The 9,694-nt window shown below is 39.1% G+C and overlaps 2 pseudogenes across 2 annotated transcripts in view; one reads left to right on the top strand and one right to left on the bottom strand.

The window, feature by feature from the left end:
- LOC101309983 overlaps positions 1 to 9,694 on the top strand; it is a 259,355-nt pseudogene that overhangs the window by 17,823 nt on the left and 231,838 nt on the right. The gene's annotated exons all lie outside the window — the stretch shown is intronic.
- The window catches only part of LOC101304620, a 7,730-nt pseudogene continuing 6,354 nt past the window's right edge, over positions 8,319 to 9,694 (bottom strand). The window contains exons 11-13 of the transcript XR_185271.1: positions 9,028 to 9,123; positions 8,773 to 8,894; positions 8,319 to 8,631 (exon numbers count right to left, since the gene is read on the bottom strand). The product of XR_185271.1 is annotated as an MATE efflux family protein 1-like (transcript). The remainder of the gene's footprint in view (positions 8,632 to 8,772; positions 8,895 to 9,027; positions 9,124 to 9,694) is intronic.

Below are 9,694 nucleotides of genomic sequence, written 5' to 3'. Positions count from 1 at the left end.
CTAGATTATTTTGTTTTTATTCTATAAAAATATGTTTTTAAGCCATTTTTTTCATTACTCATGCTTAAATTTAAAATGTGAAATATATATATATATACACACACATATAATTATACTCAGTTCGAAAATATGAACTCATTTGAATATATATATATATATATATTGGATGAACTATATATAAAGTTTTTTTTGGACAAATATATATATATATAAAGTAAAAAAAAAATTGTAATTGTGACCCTAAATCTAATGAATTATTATAATAATTGACTCCATAAAGAAATGTATTTAGTTTAGTTCATGTAAGGTAACTAAATCAACTACATAAAAATGGTAATTAAACCCTAAACCCTTTAAACCCTAAACTCTTATCCCTAAACCCTAAACCCTAAACTCTTATCCCTAAACCACAAACTTATTTATTCCATTTTAGTGTGAATACGGCATTAAGCTAGGAAACGTCCTCAGTGAACTTGCAGGTAGCACATAGCTAGTTAAGCTACTTAGTACTTATTTCTTTTCTTTAGTGTGAATATTTCACTAAAGAAAGGTTTATAGTGAACTTCACAGGCTCACTGTCAGCTACTTAGTACTTATTTGTTTAGTGATCATTACATACTAGCTCATCATTGGTTGCTTATAACTTATGCTTATCACTTTAAATCTCAATGTGAATAATGACTTCTATTTGAATGTGAACTTCAATTTGTATAATGGCTTATATTTCAACATGAATATGTCATTAGGGAAATGTTCCAAGTGAAAATTACTAGTTTATTATCCTCTACTTATAACTTATTTGTTACTATAAGACATGTTTAAGACTTTAAATTTCAATGTGAACGGCGACTTCAAATTTTAATGTAAATATTGTCTTCTATTTCAGTGTGAAGTTCAATGTGAACATGCTATTTGGGAAATGTTTCAAGTGAACATTACTAGGTTATTATCGGTACTTATAACTTATTTGTTACTATGTGACATGTTATGACTTTGAATTTTAATGTGAACAATGATTTTTATTTCAATGTGAATATTTTACTAGGGAAAAGTTCCAAGGGAACATTATTAGTTCATTATTGACTACTTAGTACTTGTTTGTTACTATAAGATATGTTCTTGACTTCAAATCGTTATATCAATGATGGCTAGCTTCTTTTTCAATGTTATTGAAATCATTACCGGATACCTAGCTAGTACGTATTTATTCGTGTAGAACAATATGTTAGTTTATGTTAATGTGGTTGATGACTTCTATTCCTAAAATAAAATACACTTCACACTTAACATACATATTCAATCACTATATTTCATACCTATGCAATGAAGTTTATCGATCTCTTGACCAAAAAAATCTCATGCCTAACGTAAATTTATTATAATTTGAACGAACAAGGAAAATAATTCAGAGTATGGTGATCAAGTTACCTAAATCAACATTTTTAATTCAGAGTATTGACGGCGGTCTGTCAATCCAGACATTCGGGCACGTCTTCCTCACACTAAGCGACGCAACATGATGAGCTACGCAGTTCGCTTTTTTGGGTATCCAAGACCAAGAGATCGGTCTGCACGGAGGAGGAGCTCTATGTATCCGAGCAGTCACAGGTAAGATTCTCTAATTTTTCCCTGAATTGATGTCGTTGATGTTATTAACTAACTCTTGGCAATCTGATTCAATTCGGGTAGGAAAGTGAGAGTAATTCATGGCGAGAGAGAGCGCTAAGATAGCAGCTCGGGCTTCTGCTTCAATCGATGAGTTCGCACTGCAACTTTGAGAGGCTCCATCAATTAGAGAGCCATGATGATTTCTCACAACAACTCCAAGCCCAACAAGGTTAGTTTCACTGATCCAAGCAGAATCAAAGTTAATTTTGATAGAGCCTGTGGGTGGCCTTTCCCAATTAACGTTTGAAGTTTCTTGAATTGGGTTAATGATTGTTGGTTGAATGGTGATGGGGTTATGGTGGGTATGTGTTTGGTTGTGAGATAATGGGTGGGCCGAGTTAATGGAAGTTCCAGGATGGATTACAATGGGAGGGTTAGTAGGAATAGGAAAGTGGTTTCTATGGTGGTGATGAAGGGAGGAATGGGAGGTAGTAGCGGGATTGAGAGAAGTGGGGGTACAAGTAGAAACGATACCTGACTCTCCTTGACTCTTATGATGTTTTATTTGCAGAAAATCTGAAGCTGCATTCTTTGCTCGAGAGGCTATTGCCAACGGATGAGGCATGGTGAGCTGGAAAAGGAATCGGCATCTACTCTTCCACAGCTCCCAACAGATAAAGGCTATCCTGGTAAGGCAATTAGCTTGTAAATCTTTGTTAGGGCCTGCCAGCTTTATGACCTTTTCAATCCAACGATCCATTGATGTGATTTCTTGAACATTAATCTTGTAGTTGAGAGAAAAAGAGAACCATGTGCATATAGCAATAGAGCATAGAAGTAGAATGTGTTCAATTGTTTCAGGGGCTAGCCCACAACTTTGGCAGATAGGTGAAACAATAATTTTCTTGTGAAAGAGATTCTGATAGGTGGGTATGGCATTATTCACAACTTGCCACAAAAAGTGTTTTATTTTGGGAAGTGTTTGGATAAACCAGATAGCAGACCAAACACTTGGGTGTACTTTATGAGAGGAGTGGCTCAAAGGTCCTGTGGGTTTTAGATTCAGGGAATGGAATAGGTTATACCCGGATTTGACCGTGTAAGAGCCACCTCTTGTTTGAGGCCAGATTAATCTATCCTCAATCTCAATGTGGCTGAACAGCTGCTTTCATATAGCTTCCATATCACGCTCAGGAACTAGTCCAGCAATGGGCTATAAATCCCACGTATAAGAGTCCCAGTCAATTAAATCAGACACTTTTATCGGAGCAGACTGAGGGATAGGCACAGTAGGGCGAATGAAGCGCATTTCAGATTTTAAAATCCATTTATCCCTCCATATGTCAATGGAGTTCCCATTGCCTACTAACCATCTTGCACCTTCTTCAATTAGAGCTTTACCTTCCAGTAAATTGCTCCATGCCCATGATGCCTTAGACCATTTTCCTGCCTGAAGAAGATCTGTGCGTGGATAGTAGATCCCTTTAATCATCTTTCCCCAAAAAGAATTGGGTTCAGTGTGAAGCCTCCACACTTGTTTGGCTAGCAAAGCAGTGTTGAAGTCACAAAGATTTCTGAACCCCAAGCCTCCTTCCTTCTTTGACAGCCCTAAGTATTCCCAACTCTTCCAATGGATCTTGTTTTCCTCTTTTTTCTGTCCCCACCAGAATTTGGCTATGATTATGTCAATCTCCTTGCATAAGGTGGATGGGAACTTAAAACAGTGCATTGGGTATGTAGGAACAACCAATACCACCGATTTAATTAGAACTTCCCGTCTTGCAGTAGAAAGAGTGCCCATTTTCCAGCCTTAGAGTTTATCCATAAGTCTATCCTTAATGAACGAAAGAGAGGCCTTTTTTGATCGACCACAAACAGTTGGCAGCCCCAAATATTTCCCAGGGTTTGTATTTAGTGGCACATTCAAAATCTCTCTCATGCTATCAATGAGGAGATTAGGAGTATTTGGTGTGCAAAAGAGACTTGATTTCTCCAGGTTAACCTGCTGCCCTGAAGAATTGCAGTAGAGGTTAATCACCCTCATTAATTCTGCACAATCATCTTTGGTAGCCCTTAGAAAGAATAGGGAATCATCCGCAAAGAAGAGATGAGTGAGGGGAGGGGTAAAGTTACTTACATAGATGCTCTGAATTTTTCTTTGGGTACAAGCTCTCTGCATAAGGGATGAAAGTACCTCTGAGGTAAAGAGAAAGAGGTATGGTGATATGGGATCACCTTGCCTTAACCCCCTTAAAGGATTGAAATACTCTCCTGTTTTTCCATTGATAGTGACAGCAAATGTAACTGATCTAGCACACCCCATGATTAGGGATACCCACCTTCTACCAAATCCCAGCTTTAACAAGATCGCTTCAAGAAAATCCCACTCAACTTTATCGTAGGCTTTTCTCATATCTAGCTTGAGGGCCAACTTATGGAGATCACATGTTTTTCTCATCTTCAGATAATGAAAAGCTTCATGGGCAACAAAGATATTGTTTTGGATTTGCCGCCTAGGGACAAAGGCACCTTGTACAGGTCATATGATCTCTAGGAGAACAAGTTTGAGCCGATTGGCGAGAATCTTCGATAGGATCTTGTAGGAATAATTGCATAGAGAGATAGGACGGAATTGACTCACATTTTCCAGATTAGAGACTTTAGGGATCAACACAATATTTGTGCGATTCAACTCTTCTAGAACTTCCCCGGTTCTGAAAAACTCAGCTGCAACTCCATTAACAATTCCATTCACAGTCTTCCAGTAAGTATGGTAAAAAATGCCATGGAAGCCATTTGGGTCCGGGGCTTTCTAGGCTCCCATTTGAAAGGCCGCTTCCTTAACTTCTTCAATAGATATAAGTTGTGCAAGTCTGTTATTTGTGTCATCTGAAATGGTGGGCATGATTGCACTTAAAGCTTCCTCCCAATCCCTGGGTCCAACCCCCGTAAATAGCTCTTTGAAGTAATCCTCAACCTCCTCTCTGATATTGTTTTCTTACTCTAGCCAAATGTCATTCTTGTTCTTCAATTTAAGCATTTTGTTCCTCTGCCTTCTATGAATAGTAGTAAGGTGAAAAAATCTTGAATTAGAATCACCGGCTTTCAGCCACTTTATGCGGGATCTCTGCGCCCAATACTTCTCCTCCTTGTCCCAAAGGCTGGCAATTTCTTTTGTTAGGCTACTTGCATGATCATGAGCTTCGGGGTCGGAATTAGCTTGCGCCTTTTGCAACTCTTCTATGTTTCTATTGATTTTTCTTCTATGGTTGGAGAACTTTTTGCTCCACCTCCCAAGAGCCTTGCTGCAATGATCAAGATTGGTTGCCCATTGATTTGCAAAATTACCCCCAAGGTTGTCTAACCACGCTTCATTGATTAACTCATTGCATTTTGGGTCTTCAATCCAACTAGGTTCAAATTTGAAAGTCTTTGAGCCTTTCTCAACTGATGGATCAGTATTGATTACTAGTGGGCAGTGGTCTGAACCAATGATGGGAAAGTGAAAGACACTTGAAGCACGCCATCTCTCGAGCCAATTACTATTAACAATACTTCTATCTAGTCGAATTTTGATCAAATCCCCATCTGGCCAATTGTTGCTCCAGGTGAATTGTTGACCTTTGAACTAGATGTCAATTAAGTTGTTGGCATGCATGAAGTCTCTCAGAAATCGCCTTTTGCTTGGGTTCCAAGGGTTGCCTCCTTCCTTCTCATGTGGCCATATAAATTCATTGAAGTCTCCGAAGTATATCCATGGGAGATCAATAGCACCTTCCAAGTTCATAATATTATTCCAGAATGCTACCTTATTTTCATTTTTTGGAGGGCCATAAAACCAGGTCATTCTAATGTTTGAGCCATCAGCTTTAAAAGTAACAATTGTGTCGATGAGGTTAATAGATTTTGACAGAATCTGGACTGACACACAATCATCCCACCACAACGCTAAGCCTCCTCCAGTTCTCACAGGATCAACAGAAATTCCATGAGCAAACTTACACTCCTTTCTCTTTTTTTGGATACTTTTTTCCTTCATCCTAGTTTCCGAGAGAAAAACAAAAATAGGGCGGAATTTGAAAATTAGCTCCGTAAGAGCTTGGCTAGTCATGGCGCGCCCTAACCCATGACAATTCCACGAGAGGTGTATCATTGAGGCCTTGTGGTTGTTGGCCAGCCACCACTACCTTGGAGGTAATCGCCTCCAATCGAAACATCGCTAACTGAGCCACCTATGCTTGACTCACTCCCATTGATAGGGCTCTTCCTTGAGACTCTTTTGTAAGTTCTGGGCTTTGGGTTTGTCTTAGCTTTTTTCTGAGTCATGTGCTCATCTGTCTCACAGGGAATGGGCCTCTTAAAGAAGGGAGCCGATGCAGCATTTGGGAGGTTTGGGTAGTTGGTCTCTTGTGGATACAGATGGGAACTTGGGGGGTCCGCTTGCTCTGCTGTGATGGGTAGGCTAGTCAGAGATGAGTTTAGGTCTTGGAACAAAGAGGCATTTGTGGGAGGGTTTTTCGTTTATATGAATGATTTATTACTTTGAAAAAAAGAAAAGAAAATATGGTGTATCTTAATGTTCTTATTGATTGTCTTGTGATTCTTGTGACTTCTTTGTAAATGTAATTTTTGTTAAGAAAATATGGTTTTGGTATAAAAGAAGCAAATCAAAATATAGAAGAGCTTTTGTACTCTCAAGATCAAGTGTAGAACTAGAAGATCAAGATTAGACACTCTAAAGAACAGGTTGTGTTCATGTGGTAGCTAAAGCCTTCTTAGGCATTTGAAAAGCTTACCGAAAATTGAGACATGATGGTCGAGGAGAGATTATTAATTTGAAACTTTTAAAGTACGTTGCAAATGACATAAAGTGAAGGGATTATATTGTGGGTTACTGACTGCTTGTGTTTTTTACTCCATTTCTATAATTTATTTCTATAACGGGTTAATTGTCAATATATGGCATATTCAACCTTTTAGTTTTTGTCGATTTTGTTTTCAATTGGAAATACATTAGCACAAACATGTTGCTCTGAGAAATAGAATTGTAGAACGAGGTAGTTTTGCAATCAACTGGAGTAGCCGGTCGGTCCAGCAGGGCATCTGAATATGTGGGATACCCTTAGTAGCGTAATTCATCATGGTATCCACTATCCAGGTGAGAAGGATACAGTCTTGTTTATGAATTCGATTGAGGATGTTTGGATGTTTCATAGTTTTCTTAGGAGTAAGGAGTGCTAGGATTTCGGCTAGGCTTGCAAGGCAGCATGGTTAATGACTTAATGTAAACAAAATATGGAAGATGTTAAAGAAATTGTGGAATGCAGAAAGAGGAAGAATGTCCAAGTATTTTCGCTCATAATATATAAAGAGGAATGCAGGCTTTGCTTCATGAATGCTTTTGAGATGCAACGTTGCTTTGCTTGTTTCTCGTAAAACCTCTTATCCATAAATCTCTTATTTGTCTAGGCGTAATTATATTAAAATTCAGTTTCTTGTAGCGTAGTTTCGGCACGGTGCAGTAGTCGACTAGTCGTTTAATGAAAAATTGTGTTGATGAACATTGATTTTGTTTATTGTTGCTGAAGATGAACTTGTTCACTTCATCCCTTGCTTGGCATATTGTACAACTTTGGTCTGGATGTTTGGGTTAGATTCAATGGAGCTTCTAGCAGTTGTCGGTGACATGTAACTTGGTTGGTTAAGGTGTTTAACTGAAAACTTTGAGGTGACTGATTCAAACCTCACCGATATATGTAGAGTGTGTGAGTTATTAATAAAATATTTAAAATCTAAAACTTAAAAAAAAAAAATGGAGCTTCTAGCAGTAGTGCTTGGGTATTTTCCTGGTATGAGCTTCTGACGCCTTTAGGTAACGACATTGCTATTGCTTTAGGTCTCTTCATTTCTGCCGTTGTACTATCTAATTTGATGACAATTAGTAATATCTACAGTGAAATGGGCATCAATTTGTTGTGTTATTTTGAGGTTTACCTTTAGGCTCGATGATATTCTAAAGGGCATGTTCTCCAAAGTTGGTTTTTGGTAACATCAACAGGACTCTCACTATGACCAGAAACTGACTTGATAACTCTCCATACGCTTCACTTGTTCAGGAGACCAGCAATTAGATTTTCCAATGGATATTATTCGGATTGAGCTGGACTATCGCTGATGCATCATTCTGTACACCTGCATCACTGTTGGTGGAAATTCGATGATGGAGTCCAAGTTAAGAGGTTGCGCTTGCTGTGTATGAAGGTAAGATGAAGGAGATAGATATATGACAGGCCACAAAGAAAGGTAAGATGGAGATAGAGCTAGAACGTTGATATGTGATTATGGTTTTCCTGCCTCACTCAAACATGTCAGTGACCGGACCTTCTTTAAAGAAGCTACTCTAAAGGGCGAGCTATGTAAGCAATATATTGACTTTCTCGAGCAACAAATTCAACGTGGTAGCATCGCACTTTGTAATGATCAAGACGGATAAGCCTGTCAATCCATATACTCTCTATGAAACCAAGGTTGATTGTGAATTTTGCAGTATTTTAATCGAAAAAAATGGTTCATATATAGCTTTGCAAAGATACGGCCTCAGTAAGAATCCTTGGACTATAAAAACTCAAAGAACTTTGGAAAGCTATATATGAATCATTTTTTCCACAGTAATAGAGGATTAAGGGAGGAGTAAAGCAACAAAAAAAAACTTTGGAAAAGTTGTTCTACTTGCAGCAAAGAACTCAAAAAAGGACATAACCACCATAAAGATCAATAATCTAAATTCGGCACTGCTTTCTATGTGTAGTTACTATAGGCTATAAAACTGAGTTCCTACTTTCATTCTAACCTTATGAAGTATAAACATAGGCTACATTTCAGCAACTTGAATAAGAAATGATAGGTGGCTGCCCTTTGTCGTTACCTATGTACAGTAGGATGTACCATCTGCTAAATTGACAAATGCATTTAGGCTCCAACTACTCCCTCAGAAAGCCCCACGGTCCTGTTCCAGTCCCTATCCTGGAATGCAGGTTCAAGATCAATGTGGAAGCAACTTTTGATTTAGATTCATGATATTATGTTTAGACAATCCTTGAGAAACAAGTTAGTTGTTACATGGTCTCTTTCCTTTTGTACATATTTTTCAATTACAGAACTTACCTCCAAAATCCAACCACTGTCCGCAAACTCATAAAGATTGTTAAAGCAACCCAAATACCAACAAAGCCATGGCTTGATGATAATAGAAACAGGCACAATATGCTCACTAAAGCCACCACAACCTGGAGTCACAACATAGAATAAATCAAACATGCACTATATGCTCACTAAAGCGACAAACTGGGGTTGAGAGAGTTCAACTACTAGTAAACAAGTGCAAAATAGACAGCAAAATGGAAAGAAATCTAGACTTGCCATTGAGTAGGCAGAATATGCAAAATCTGATGCTCCATAATTTAATCCGTCAAAGACAAAAGCCAAAGCATTAACGGGCTGAGTCACTGCAATAAACTAGCCAGCAAGGAATAATCATCAGCTCACAAACGGAGGGTAATAGAACAATATATATATATATAGAGGCCGGATATGTGCGCTCCACATCATTTCCGTATATATAATATATATATATATACACAGTCCGTTTCAGATACGGACGTCCGCACCGCCTTACAGTGCAGATTTCCCTCCGTTCGCCACCGTACGGCGCCGGCAAGGGCGTGCCTCCACTCCAGCGGACTCCAGCAGCTTCCCCGACCTCTTTCCATCCCCGACGAGTCCGCCGAATTCCAGTTTTCCGGCCAGATTGACTTTGTTTGAAGTTTTGGGTGATCTGGCCGGAAACTGGAATTCGGCGGACTCGGCGGAGATGGAAAGAGGTCGAGGAAGCTGTTGGAGTCCGCTAGGGTGGAGGCGCACCCTCGCCAGTGCTGGCCGGTGCCGTACGGTGGCGAAAGGAGGGACATCCGCACGGTGCGGACGTCCGCACCTGATAACGTGTGTATGTATATATATATAGGCCCGTTCTGGTGCGGACGTCCGCACTCGGCTTAAAGTGCGGACATCCCTCCGTTCGCCACCATAC

The sequence above is a fragment of the Fragaria vesca genome, linkage group LG7 (assembly GCF_000184155.1).
Source record: "Fragaria vesca subsp. vesca linkage group LG7, FraVesHawaii_1.0, whole genome shotgun sequence".
Taxonomy (NCBI): domain Eukaryota; kingdom Viridiplantae; phylum Streptophyta; class Magnoliopsida; order Rosales; family Rosaceae; genus Fragaria; species Fragaria vesca.
This window is presented reverse-complemented; position numbering and strand designations above follow the sequence as displayed.